We start from the raw sequence: 15,320 nt of genomic DNA, 5'->3' as shown, positions 1-15,320 counted from the left end.
ATCTGTTTATAGACCATTGTCACACAAACTGGAGGCAGCTTGTTTGTTTGTTTGGTTTTAAGGAGCATTAGCAACTAAGGCCATATTGCTCCGGGAATATGCGGTGGTCATTCCCTGACCTTTCCGCATCCTCCGTATTTGGTGGTGACGGGCTCGAACCCCGTTCTAATCAAGCGTGTGCTACGCACTGTTGCTCCTTCCCACCTGGCTACGGAGGCGCCCCTCTAGAGGCAGCTGACAAGGGATTCACATCTGGTGAGTATGGGCTTGGCACACACAGGGTCCTAGGCCGGATATCATCATTCTTCTCTTCCTTCTACTTCTGACTGGTTCGTTTGTTCGCACGCTCGCTCTCTCAGGGTAACACAGATTTTTTTTTTCGCTGGTGCAGCAAAAGCTTCAGGCTTCCTTGCACCATATGGCTAATGATAATAATCTCTTTTAGCCTCGCATCAGTTTACGATAACAGCTCAGCACCAATCAGCCTTACCAGTTGAAACGCATTTAATGTATTTGTTACAATACCTGTCTGCAATGCTGAAGCAGGTGTATATTTCCATCAAGAGCAGAATCACATTTTGCAGCAACCAGCTGGGCTATTATTTTTATTTTTATAAAACTAAAGGTGGCACCCAGAAAATAAGTACAAATCCACCTAACAACTCAACTGAGTAACTTACATCTTAAATAAAATAAATAAAACATTGTAAAAACAAAATATATAAATTAATTAAAAAAAACACACAAAATTTGCAATAGCAACTCATCCATATCTTAAACAACTGTGGCTATTAACATCAAAAACAGACGACTTTTAAACTCTAACCAGCTAGGCTAATCAAGAATATCTGAATCAGTTCGCAATTGGGAGATGACAGACTCCAAATTACATGCATGAGTAGAGTTTTTAGCTTGTCTTTGTTCATTCTCATTAAGTTACAAAAGTCCTTGTTGATCATTAAGATTTAAGAAAAAGATGGAAGAAAAATGGGTCAGTGGGCTGACAAATGGCAGTTGAAATTTAACACTGACAAATGCAAGGTACTGCAAATGGTCACTGAGGATGTCACAGACATTTTCTCAGATATGCCAGACAAGCTGTACTGGCTACCTGGGAGTCTAAAACGCTGATGGGACTGATATTCGGGTGACATTCAGGTCAAGTAGACCCAATTTTGGCAAAGTCCGGACGGTCTGTGGCAACCAAATCCTCTGCTTGTACCTTCACGATGGTGGGACTGTTAGTAATCCTGGGTATAACCTCAATGCACAAGCATACTGTGGGTGAGTACCCAGGTATGAACCAACGTAAGCAGGGGTCCAGGTGTGGCACCCACACCACATGGAGGAATGCAGCCCCTCTGTGTTACCAGGCAATACTAAGTGGTAGATGACTCTCAACAACCGGTGCAAAACCACCAGTTTGCGTATTGGAGGCTTGAAGTGGTGGAACCCATGTTTAGTCTCCAGAGCTAAGTTCCAGTCAACTCTTTCTCATCTCTTCACTCATGCAGTATGACTGATGACTTTTGAGGTTATGATGAACATCATGGCGAGATCCAATCTTCCATACATTTCAAGGGTACAGCTCTAAAACGGTGTTTGCAGGTCGGCCGCTACTTAGTACACCAGACCAAACGTATTGGTAACTCTTTAGAAGGCTTCCAGATCAGCTAGTGTATAATCTTGCTACCTCTACTCTGCCAGATAATGACTTGAGGGAGTCCAAGTAGTGTGTATGCGGGGGGGAAGGCATTGTCAAGGACACGTTATGTCAAGGATCGCGGTATATTCTTACCGTGTGGATGCCATATCCAAAACTTTCATTACTTCATACAGCATGTCCCCCCCACTTTTTCTTACTATTGAATACACCACTAATACAGTAAGCTGATCTCCGAAAAGATCTAAACCTCCCAAACACTTCCTAGTTTATTTCACAAATATACATGCTCTCAATTCTAATCTCAGCGACGTCCATTTCCACTTGTGGTCTACCAAACCCCAAGTACTTTATCTGACAGAATCTCAGTTATCGATTGATTTAAATACTGCTCATCTCAGTTGCCCAAATTATTCGCTGTATGATTCTTTTCGCCTGAAAGGTGGTACTTGTGCATATGTCCGTTCCGATATTCCCTGTCAGAGAACTGGTAATTTGGAATCTCCTCTCTTCGATCTTCTCTGGCTTAAAATCTCTCTACCTCAATCTCTGTGCTCTTTGACTTCCTCTCTTTGCAACTTGACTTAGTTCAGTCCAACTTTCCTAACAGTGAGGTAATTTTCCTTGGTGATTTTAATGTTCACTATTCCAGATAGCTTCCGTTTTCTAGTCACACAGCTGGTTGAGATGCTGAGGCTTTTGCAATTTCTAATGACCTTGCACAGATTGTACATTTACCTACAAGAATTCCGGACAATCCTTACCATACAGCCAACACGCTTGATCTTTTTTCCCACAAACAACCCTTCTAATTACATAGTCGAAGTGAGTGGTCCTTTAGTTACCTCAGATCACAACCTGGCGATTGTCTCTTCTCCAATGGAGCTTTTATCTCATGGCTATTCCCAACCTCATATTGTTTGGCATTACAAGAATACAAAATGGGATGACCCGTGAGATTTCTTCTTTTCCTTGGTCGGACTACTGTTTCAAAACTTCTGATGTCAACGTTTGCTCTGATCGTATCAGTGAAATTATTCTTGTAGGAATGGAATCCTTTATTCCACACGCCACTTTAAAATCTCGTCCTTTATCTAAACCTTGGTTTTCCAATAAATGTGCTAAGGCTGTTCAAGAGAAGAATGTTGCATATCGTAATTGGCTTGTTTCCAAGTCTTCAGTTTCATTTTCTGCCTACACCAAAGCTTGCAACAATTGTAAAGCAGTTGTAATGCAACAATTGTATTAATCAGTCCAAAATAGATTTTGAACAGGCTAAGAGTAGAAAACTTGCTTCTGGCCTTAATGGTAGCCAAACATTCTGGTCTCTGGCCAAAGCTATCGGCTGCAACTTTTACCCATCTCTGCTCACACCTCTGTCAAAACCAGATGGTTCTGTTGTCACTTCCATTTTTTTTTCAGCATCCCATTTTTCTTCCAACTCATGTATCAATGACCTTGATAAAACACCTCCCACCATTCTCCATTCAATGCCTCCTGTGGTCTTCCATCAAAAGGATGTCAGAAGGATTTTGACGAATCTCGATGCTAAGAAAGCTCCAGGTCCTGATGCTATTTCTCTACTTGTTCTCAAAACCTGTGCTCCTGAACTTACTCCTGTTTTTGCCGCCTTTTTTCACTTTCTTATTCCAAAGGTGTTTTTCCTTCTGCTTGGAAATTTGCTCATATCCAGCCAGTTCCTAAAAAGGGTGACAAGTCCCTCCCATCTAATTATTGTCCCATTGCAATTAATTCTACTCTTTCTAAAGTAATGGAGAAATCAATTAACCGCCAACTCTTAAACCACTTAGAACCTTCCATCTGATCCACGATCGCCAGTATGGATTCTGTCAGTGTCGATCCACTAGTGATATTCTGGCTTATGTTACCCATTTATAGACAAATTCAATGTAAAAGTTTGGTGAAACACAAGCAGTTGCTCTTGACATCTCAAAGGCCTTTGATCGTATTTGGCATAAACGTCTTCTAAATAAGCTTCCATATTATGGTTTGCCAACTGTTTTTTGTAATTGGTTATCCAGTTTTCTCTCTGATTGCTCACTGGGGATGATGGTTTTGTTTGTTTGTTTTGTTATTTGGTTTTTAGGAGCATCAGCAACTAAGGCCATATTGCTCTGGGGATATGGCGGTGGTCATTCCATGACCTTTCCGCATCCTCCGTATTTGGTGGTCACGGGATCGAACCTGGTCTAATCAAGAAGCGTGTGCTACACACTGCTGCTCCTGTCCACCAGGTTACGGAGGCGCCAGGATGATGGTAGATAGCTCTCTGTCTTCTAACTTCTCCACAAATGCTGGTGTCCCCCAAGGTTCAGTTCTTTCCCCCACTCTTTTCCTCTTGTATATTAATAACCTTCTTCCATTGACTGGAAATCCTATCCGTAGTTTTGTCAATGATAGTACATTGCATTCCACTTTCCATTTTGTAAAACCTTGCCCTGCTCAATCAGCTTCAACTTCTCTAATATCCGCCACCAATTCCTTAAATGCCGATCTCCAGGTCATTCTCCAGTGGGGCAAAGACAACTTAGTTGATTTTAATCCTTCTAAAACTCAGTCTTGTCTTATATCTCGCAAAAAGGATTCTTCTGCTCCTATGCTTATCTTTGGTGACACTCCGATTTCTAGGCAAAATGGTATTTCTTTTGGGGATTACCCTGATTTGTAATCTCTCTTGGCCAAGCACATTACAAATATTGCTTCCTCTGCACCTAAAAAACTTGGTTTTCTCTTTCGCTCTCGGCGTTACTTTTCTTCCAAACAGCTGTTCACTCTGTACAAATCACAAATCTGCCCTACCATGGAATATTGTTCCCACTTCTGGGCAGTGCCCCCAAAACCTCTCTCGGGCTTCTAGATTCCATTCAGAGGAGGGCAGCTAAGTTAATTAATGACTCCTATCTAACGGGGTCTTTCCACTCTGTCTCATAGATGTATTGTTTCTGCTGCATGCCTTTTCTACAGATACTTCCATGGGCACTGTTCTTCTGAATTTGCTTCTGTAATTCCCACTCTCTCTTTCAAAGCAGTCAGAACACGTGCCACCACCAGCCAACATCCATTTACTCTCCAACTTCAAACTCGAAGAACCAACTTTTCATCTTCCTCGTTTATTACTCAACTGTCGTTTTCTGGAACAACCTTCCTTCATACATATTTCCTGACTTACAGTCTGCAGAAGTTCAAGTCTAATGTCAACAAGTATCTTCTTTTCAACCTCAACCCAAGCACGGTACTAAGTACTATAGGTTCTAATACCTGTCTTGTTTGGGGGTTTCATAAAAAAAAAAATGGGTAGCAGTAACTCCAGACTAACTTAACTCTGTCATACTACACTCAATGCAGTGGAGAATGAAAAAGATGTGGGGGTAATTTTTTTTTAATGAAAACTCCAAATAAGAGAAGCATTAGAACCTATAGTACTTAGAATGGGTTAGAGGTTGAGAAGATCAAAGATATTTGTTGACAATGCACTTGAACTTTTGTAGCTTGTAATTCTCAGGAAATACGTATGAAGGACAGTTGTTGCAGAAAACAAAAGTTGAATGAACAAATGGAGCAGAAAAGTTGGTTCTGTGTGTTTGAAGTTGAAAATAAAAGGATGTTGACTGGTTGCAGCACATCTGAACTGCTCTGAGAGTGAGAGAGAATTATAGAAGCCAATTCAGAAGAATAGAGTCCATGGAAGTATCTATAGAAAAAGCAAGCAGCAAAAACAGAATGTCCATGGGACAGAGTGCAGAGACTGTTAGAGATATCATTAATTAACCTAATTGCCTTCTTTTTAATAGAATCCAGGAGCCTGAGAGAGAGAGAGAGAGAGAGAGAGAGAGAGAGAGAGAGAGAGAGAGAGAGAGAGAGAGAGAGAGAGAGAGAGAGAGAGAGAGAGAGAGGGGGGGTTTGGGGGCATCACCCCAGATGTGTGAATAATATTCCATCGTGGGCCAGATTTGCAACTTGTACAGAGTGAACAGAGTTTGAAAAAGAGTTGAAAAAGAAAAAGAACAGAGAACGAACTGAAAAAGAACAGAGTTGAAAAAGAAAACCCAATTGATTTTTTTGATGCAGAGGAAGCAATATTTGTAATGTGCTTATGCCAAGAGAGATTAGAAGTCAGGGTAATCCCCAATAGAGATATATAACCTAGACTAGAAATCAGAGTGTCATCAAATATAAGCATAAGAGCAGAAGGTTTTTTAAGAAGGAGGACCGAAATCAATTAAGTTATCTTTGCTCCACTGGCGATCAGCATTTAAGGAATTAGTAGTGGATATTCGAGTAGTTGAAGTTGTTCAAGCAGGGCAAGGTTTCTCAAACTGGAAGGTTTCCACCTACAATGTGCTATCATCAGCAAAACTATGGATAGGATTTCCAGTCAATGAAAGGTCATTAATATAAAAAAGGAAAAAAAGTGGGAGGAGAAAGTACTGATCCTTTAGGGGATACCAGCATTAGTGGAGAAGTTAGAAGACAGAACCATCTACCATCACCTGCAGTGAGAGTTCAGAGAGAAAACTGGATACCCAATTACAAAAAACAGTTGGCAAACAATAAGATGGAAGCTTATTTAGAAGACCTTCATGCCAAATGATCAAAAGCCTTTGAAATGTCAAGAACAACTGCTTGAGTTTCACCAAACTTTTCTATTGAATTTGTCGATGGGTAACATAAGCCAGAATAGCACCAGTGAATTGACACCGATGGAATCTATATTGGTGATCATTGATCAGAATGAAAGTGTCTAAATAGTTTAAGGGTTGACATCTAATGGATTTCTCCATTACTTTAGAAACAGTAGAAGTATATGCAATCAGACAATAACTGGATGGTTGGGATTTGTCACCCTTCTTAGGAACTGGCTGGATATAAGCAAATTTCCAAGCAAAGGAAAAAACCTTTGGAATAAGAAAGTGAAAAAAAGGCAACACAGAAGGGGAGTAACATCAGGAGCATAGGTTTTGAGAACAAGTGGAGAAATGCCATCAGGACCTGCCGCTTTTGTGGCATCAAGATTCGTCAAAATCCTTCTGTCATCCTTTTGATGGAAGACCACAGGAGGCACTGGATGGAGCATACTGGAAAAAACTTATTGGCATTAGCAAGGACACATGATACAAGAAAGCCAACTTATATAGCATCAGCCAGATGTCTTGTGCAAATGATTCCACTTTTCCTTCTGTGGCACAGGGGATCATGCTGTTGTACTCGCAAAATTATTTTGTCGACTTATTCCCAAGAAAAGGAATGGTGGGAGTTGGTTTACAAAGGTCATTAAAACAAGAATTGGAAGTAAAATAGAATGCTAGCAGGTTAGCTTTATCCTTGGTTGAAGTGGCAATTAAACCAACTCGTTTTGACAGAGGTAGGAACAAAGATGGACAAAAGCTGTGGCCAATAGCTTTGGCAAGAGACCAGAATGCTTGACTAACATTTAGAAAAGAAGAGAGTGAAATCAGACATGAAATTCTTGCAGGGTTTAGAAGTAATATACTTGTCATAATTAATGTCTAATTTATTTCTGCGTCGTGTAATTTTCATATTCGTCATCTTTTAGCATGTATGAGATAACGAAATATATATACATGTATATATATATCTTTTTTTTAAAGGAGAGTTCCGCAAGTTGTCAGTCCACTGGCAGTCGAGCAACAGTATGAAGAAAATAATTCGTTAAAAGTAAATAAAGGCCCAATCTCTTTCCCATCCCTGATGGCACCCATATAATAATATAAACGTTTAGAAAACTAATAATACAGTGTGTAATTATCCAAAGTATTAACATAAACTACGTAAAAATATTTGTATTTTATAAAGAAAAGCCAATCTATCAAGCAAAACTTCGCTTGCATTTTGTAATCACACCTAACTTCAGAAAAGCTCGATAAATTAGATGACAATAAAGACAAAAAAAACTTACGTTCCCTTAAATACTGCAAAGAATCACACATTTTGTACAATACAGAAAAATTTAACTCCAAAAATTTGGTAAAACAAAATCAACAATATAACATAAAACGCCAACTTCTCAATAACCGACGCGCCCTCTCATTATCACAGTAATATCTTTGCAACTCTATGCTCATTATAACATAAACTTCTAAGGAGATGATAAATCAAATAAACGGAAAGTACATATACAAAGCTCATGATGACAACACAGTGCGGCAAAAAAAAACAAAAAAAAAAAACAGAGCCATTCATTTAACTTCTCATTATTTCTTTAAAAATAGTCTTCAACAGGCAGCCAAAAAATAAAAAATAAAAAATAAATAAAAATTTTCTTTTCAGAGCAAACCTTAGCAAAAAGAAACAGATAGCATTAGCATTAGCAGATGCATTTGATGCAAGAAAGCAAACTTATGCAGCATCAGCCAAAAAAAAAAAAAAAAAAACCACTTTCATATTACCACTCCGTTCGTTCGAAATACCTGTCCAGCTGAGCATTAAATTTATTTAGGCTATCAACTTCCACAACAAGGGATGGAAGTCTGTTGCACCAACCAACTACCCGCTGGCTAAAGGCAAATTTCCGCACATCTCTCGTACATTTGTCTTTCCTTAATCTGAATTTATGCCCTCTCAGGTGATTATTCTGAGCAAGAGGAAGAATCCCATCGGCATTGAGCATGCTCAAACCATTCAAAACTTTATACACCTCTATCAGATCACCTCGCCAGTGCCTAGTCGCCAGACACTGTAATTTGCAAAACTTAAGCCTTTCTTCCTAACAGCAACCCTTTGTTCCATTCTAATTTTGTTGCCCTTCTCTGCACTCGTTCCAGCAGCTCTACATCCTTCTTGAAATTAGGCCTCCAGACCTGTATAGAGTACACCAGGTGTGGCCTGACCATTGCCTTATACAAGGGAATAATCACCTCCTTATCCCTGCTGGAAAAAATTCCTGTATATCATTGACAAGACACGATGAACTACTCTTGCAGCCCGTCTGCACTGCTCAGAGAACTTCGTATCTACCTGTACAATTACCCTCAGGTCCTTTTCATTATCTACCACTGTAGTGTAGTACTACAGATTGATATGTTGCTCTGGGGTTTCTGTTTCCCATATGTAGTACTTTGTATTTGTCAATGTTAAACTTCATTTGCCACCTCTCAGTCCATCTGCTCAACTTTTCCAGATAGTGTCCTTAACAACCATGCCAGTATCTTGTGATGAAGGAAATCACCTGCGGGAGATAAGACATTCCGGTTAATAACTCGGGAACCAAGCATTTCCGGAACTATGTTGATATAAAATATTTTTATTGTCTACATATGAGGAACTCATTCCTGAAGTTATACGAGTATTTTTGAGACACCCTGTATTATTGTCATTTTTTGTGATTAATATCATTATTCACATGCATTCCTAATATTCAAATAAAGATAAGAATCAATAAAACAATAATCGATAAAAAACATGTGCGTGTATAAGTGTTATTAGGTCTATCTGAACAAAAAAAGAAATTCAAACACCTGGCCGCCATGCCCCCCCTTACGATGATACCTGGATACGTCACTGTCAATGGGACATGATATTGCCAAAAGGAGTATAAGGGGGATGTCTTTGTATATGCGTTAAGCGCCAACTAAGCATTGTTACGGGCCTTGATGAGAGCTTTGATCAACAAGCTAGATGCCCTTGTTGCCAAGGCAACCAGTCACCCCTCCCAACCTCTTTCGTTCTAATATGTAGTTACTACAGCAGCTGTCTATTCATTATTCCTAAATTGTAAACATATTCCCAAGCTGTCAATGACTAAACAGATTCTGTATGACCTAATATTTTCCAATTTCAAGTTTTGTTTCCTTCTACGGAAATTAATTCTTACCGCTCGGACATCTTTTTTCAGAGACATTAAATTCGGTTTATCATTATTACTGCCACAGTTCTATATTTTCCTTAGTGTTAGAGTCAAGGAAATACCCAGTAATTCCTGGTCGTTGTGCCCAGGCTGTAATATAACTGAATGTTGTTTAGATATCAGGGAATCACATTAATAATGGAGATCGGTTTGACGAAGAGGAGAACGTACCGGCAGACTCTCAGAAGAGATCTTATTAATATTTTATTAATTGGGCATTTGGTTTACAAGAAGGTTTAAAGGCTTCATGCGTTGACTGTTTTATTCATAAGTTTAATTAGACAGGAAAAACTTTGCCATTAGTATATATTAGTTAATTACACTCATTGAATTCGAAAAGAAAAATATTAAAATAAAGTTGTCGCCGCTCACGCCCACATCCTTGTTCCTGTAGGGAATAGTGTTATCAGCGGTACCAGATGATGAATACTACCAGTAATATGAGGGAGAGGAAATGGATTTTGTGGGCATAGCATTTACACATGGATGCAGCAGCAACTTATCTGCAAGCCAACAGGATGGAAGGAGCTGCGTAGCGTGTGTAGACGCGTGCATCGAGACCTGGAAGGGTCCCACCAGAGAGCTGTAAAAATTGTCCACAGGCCATAATTCTTATTGGACGACAATGTCACCCCAGGAATGTAGTGTCCAATCCGAAGCTTCATTATGTTGGCGAGGTCGTGTAAAAAGGAAAGGCGCGAAGCAGGAAAGAAAGGGAGAATCCAGGTGGTCAATGTAGACCAAAAGCAATCGTCTGAGGTTTACTCATCCCACCAACACCGGTTGCGTGGTCACCGATTCCCCGGTGGACACGAGTCCTCTAAATTCGTAGCACATAGAAGTTCTTTGTGGTTTTCCCTAGAGACTGGTGAAGCTGAAGTCTACAGAGTAGGGCGAGGACAACTCCCCAAAATCCATGAAGTTCATCGGTAAGTGTTTCTCCCTCAAGTCATCTGATTATTTAGGCACCCCGGACTCGTGATACCGCCCCCCACACACATCTAACATTACCATTTATCCTCTTATTCAGAAAACTCCCGAATCGAATTTTAAAGTGCTAGGCTTAAAGGAACAACATAATCTGTGATATTGATCATTGAAACCAACCAAGTAAAAGTAAATAAGGTGTAATGCATTCCTACTTAGTTGTTGTCTAAGAGTCCATTCCAACGAGATAATTGTACAGTGTATGGCCAATAACGCTATTGTCTTAACTCTTGCACATACTCAATATGTCTGTAAAAGTTAAGTTGTTATTTTCTTGTTGTTTATTAAAATTTTGATCTATCATTATAGATATATAAAGTGTAAAGTGTAAAGTGTGTTTAGGGTCAAGCGGCACCAGGGGTTTCCCCCATCTCCGCGTAGTTTACATTGTGGGTGAACCAGTTGACTGGAAAAGCCAGAGATTTAAAAGTGTATGGACTTTGTATATATTTGATGCCTTGTACCGTTGTTCATCTGGTCATTTAGCCGCCAGACCCCTACTGAGGACCTACGTTTTCCCACTTTAGCCCCGTGGAGGCAGACCAGGTACTCACTAGTATATAGTTCACTCTGGCAGGTCCTGCCACCTAATTTCCTAAGATTTCAGTGGCTAGGACCTTTAAAAAAAAAAAAAATCGCGTACGCGTCGCGGGGAGCGCCAGAAGTACAAAATGTTGGGCAAAATTAATTTAGATTGGTGATTTTAGATTGTGTGGGGCGTGTTCACGTTGCTATCAGATAGAGTGGGGTGAAGGCTGAAGACTGGGTGGCAAATAGACAGAAATATGGAGCCGAAAGGGAAGGCAACTCCAGTTTACAGTGGGGCATCTTAGATCTTAGATATACTTGGATCTTAGAAAGGCTTTTGATACTGTTGCACATGGAAGACTGCTGCACAAAGTGGACAGTTTGACGTTGGAGGCAAATTGCTGCTATGGACACAGGGATGGTTGAGGGGGAGAAGGAAGAGAGTGGTAATCAATGGACACTGCTCATTGTGGACTAATGTTATTAGTGGAGTTCCTTAGTGTTCAGTGTTGGGTCCATTATTGTTCTCTGTATTTATAAACAATATTGATGATGGTATATAAAGCTTAATGTCCAAGTTTGCAGACGATACAAAGGTTGGCAGGGTTGTTAAGGACACTACTGACGCTATGCTGCTGCAACAGGATCTGGAAAGGTTGAGCAGATGGGCTGAGAGGTGGCAAATGAAGTTTAACTTTGACAAGTGTAAAGTACTACTTATGGGAAACAGCAACCCCAGAGCAGCGTACTAACTCTGTGGTACTACACTGACAGTGGTAGAGAATGAAAAGGACCTGGGGCAATTGTGCAGGCAGATACGAAGTTCTCTGAGCAGTGCAGACGGGCTGCAAGAGTAGCTCATAGTGTCTTATCAATGATATACAGGAATTTTTCTAGCAGGGATAAGGAAGTGATTATTCCCTTGTATAAGGCAATGGTCACGCCACACCTTGGGTACTGTATACAGGTCTGGAGGCCTCATTTCAAGAAGGATGTAGATCTACTGGAACGAGTACAGAGAAGGGCAACAAGATTAGTGAATGGAACAAAGGGTTGCTCTTACGAAGAAAGGCTTAAATTTTGCAAATTACAGTGTCTGGAGACTAGGCACGGACGAGGTGATCTGATAGAGGTGTATAAGGTCTTGAATGGTTTGAGCATGCTCAATGCCGATGGGATTCTTCCTCTTGTTCAGAATAATCACCTGAGAGGGCATAAATTGAGATTGAGAAAAGACAGATGTAGGATTGATGTGCGGAAATTTGCCTTTAGCCAGCGGGTTGTTGGTTGGTGGAACAGATTTACATCCCCGTGGAAGATGATAGCCTAAATAAATTTAAGGCGCAACTGGACAGGTATTTCGAACGAACGGAGGGGTGAAATGGAAGTGTGTTGTTTTTTTTTTTTTTTTTTTTTTTTGGGTGATGCTGCATAAACTTGCTTTCTTGCATCATATGCCTCTACTAATGCTAATGCTAATGCTAATTTCACACTCCACAGACCACTGTTTCTCATGGAAGAATGACACTATCTCGTCTTTCAGCTGCCAAACTCCCTCGAAGATGCGTCCTGCACTCAGCCACCTAACTTTTGTGTAATACAGCACATCGGAGTATTCAGATTGCATGGACTCAAGAAAATCTGGAAATTTTCTGTGAGTAAGCCCACGAGATCGAATAGTATTTACAAGCTTCACTATGACATCAAGCACAGGTTTCATATTCAAGGCAGATTTATACAGGGCATCTTGATGTACAACGCAATGCAGAAAGACAACGTTATTCCCGCGGTATTTTTGATTAAAGATCCCAACATATCCAGATTTTTTACCTGTCATACTGTATGTATGTCACATACATGCATGTGACCGATGGAACACGATCCATCGTGTCCCATCTGTCGTAATATTACATATGTTTGTTATGGGTACTTTCAATGTTGAAAGTCCTTCCTGAAATTAATGAAAAATATCAGACCCTGTTGTTGTTCCTTTTAACGACTGCAGGCATGCGAATTCCTCAGTAATAGAAAAGTTTTCATCAACACCTTTTATAAATACTAGCTAAGCAGTATCATTTATATCAGTGCAGTGCAGTGCTTTCATCCATAGTAATGGAGCAGGATTTAAATTGACCAATCTTTGACTCCAACTGTGATGTCAGATTTTTATTTATGGCTTCGACTCAAAAGTCAGAGTTTTTCGGGATAAGCTTACAGTTTTAAAATCTTTTTTCTTGTCAAGACATAAAACATCACAAACTTGGAGCATACAGTGTTTAACAAACTCCCCATCAGAGAGAGCTTTATTACTTTTAGCAATATTGTATGCTACAATATAACCTGCATGTGTAGCTGCTTTCTGAGAACTATTTTTTTTCTTAAAAAAATTTTGGTAACTTGATAATTTTTTGCGAAGATCTTCTACTTTTCGTTTCCTTTCATATTCGGACATTGCTTCGTAATTGGAATTTTTATGCTTAGAAGTGAAGTGGTGGGGAATGTTGTATTCTTTGAAGACTGCTACGGTTTCATTGCAGATGAGACACAGTGATTTATCCTTTACAGCTGTGAAAAAGTACTTCCAGGTCCATTCATCTTTGAAAACACGGCACTCTGAATGAATTTTACGTTTTTTAGTAGACATTTTGGGGTTGAAATATTTTACTAATATCCACAATAAAACTCACAAGCACCAACAACAATACTATTTTTAATAATTTCACCATCATGACACTAACATTCAACATTTATGAAGTTGGAATGCTTCGGCCTGTCTGCCATCTTTCCATTCAATGGTAGGTTCCCACTTCGTGCACATTCGCGAACCGACTAATGTTATTTGATGTGGTCATGTGGACAAACATTAGCGCCTCTTTTGTCGTTAATATAAACTCATAAGCGATATATCCAAATTCTTCTTTCAAAATCTTGTTTCTATTTGTGTTTGAATTTAAATATAAAAGCAAATAAGTATATTTTAATAATTTTATACATATTTATTAAGACAAGTTCCATTTTTTGCACATGCAAAAGTTTTTAAATCAATTTCAATATAAATTATCAAAACTATATTTTGCATACGCAAAAAAAAATTTAAATTTCTATGTAAATTTTCGCATATGCACGCCCTTAAATGAACTTTTTTTAAAACATTTAAATTGAAAATTTCTATACTATTGTTTTAAAATCTGCGGCAGGCCGGATAGAACCTCTAGGCCGAAGTTTGCCCATCACTGGTTTAGGGAATCAATAAAATCATTGTCTATAAATATATAAACAGTTATATATAGAGAAATCGTTAAATTAGAGCTGACAAAAAGTACTACAAAGGTTGAATTAATCGGATAGAAGTGAACAAGACACGAGACACTACATAATATATGGGTTACTGCTGGCTCTAGATTAGACAGGGAGGATCTACCTTGCAAAACCTAGGGTATCACACAATGCATTATAAAGGTCTAACCCTGCAAGTGAACATAAACCCTTTTCACGATGGGGCGGATTCATCCTAGACTCTCCTATGAGTTGAAAACCACTAGTCCCCAGTTGAAGGAATAATCGCCCCATGAGAATTAGCCAAATATTCCATTTAATGTCGTTATTATAAAGCTAGGGGATTATATCATGACAACACCCTCAAAGGATTTAAAATCTGTGGCCCATCAAGCTTTCAGCTGAAGACATCGATGCCAGATGTCTGCAGCTGAAAGCTTGAAAATCACTTGCACTTGAAAATCAGGCAACAACAGCAATCTCTAAGGGAAATGCGCTGGTCCCACAGGAACTAGTTGTTGTCGGTGATCCTATTGTCAGGAAACGGGGAATATATTGTGAAAAAAGGATATGTGGAACAGGATATGTTGATGATGTAGAGAAGATGTCATATTTTAAGGGCACAAAAGTTGATATTGTAGTGTACGTTGGCACTAATGACATTAAGAGTAGGAGAACGGCAGAATTAATTAAGAAGTATGAGTCAATGTTAAAAAAAAGGCGCTAGTCAGGGTTGACTTTGAAAGTGTCTACCATTCTGCCCAGTCACGATAGGAAGGTGTATACGATGAGAGCCATGTTAATCGATATAGGCTGTGAACGATTGTGCAAGGCTCATCTGTTACAATTATTCTCAACGTGTCTGTGTTTCTTAACAGGATAGATGGAACAGCAACAGGATATGTCAGACAGGGTTGATGACATGATAGAGTAGATATCATATTTTAAGACCACAAAAGTTGATATTGTTGTATAGCAAGT

General features: G+C 39.4%; 1 protein-coding gene across 2 annotated transcripts in view; it reads right to left on the bottom strand.

Moving 5' to 3' along the window:
- Window positions 1-7,727, bottom strand: part of LOC150083083 (uncharacterized) — a 28,556-nt gene extending 20,829 nt beyond the window's left edge. Inside the window, exon 1 of one of the 2 annotated variants that reach the window (XM_090377778.1) lies at window positions 7,602-7,727. The gene's annotated coding sequence lies outside the window, so the exon portion shown is untranslated. The remainder of the gene's footprint in view (window positions 1-7,601) is intronic. The other variant, XM_090377777.1, reaches the window with a different exon arrangement.
- Window positions 7,728-15,320: the final 7,593 nt, after the last annotated feature.

Source organism: Mastigoproctus giganteus, chromosome 7 (assembly GCF_048544385.1).
Source record: "Mastigoproctus giganteus isolate SK-2022 chromosome 7, ASM4854438v1, whole genome shotgun sequence".
Classification (NCBI taxonomy): Eukaryota; Metazoa; Arthropoda; class Arachnida; order Uropygi; family Thelyphonidae; genus Mastigoproctus; species Mastigoproctus giganteus.
The sequence above is the reverse complement of the archived record's forward strand: the minus strand, read 5'-3'. Positions and strand labels throughout refer to the sequence as shown.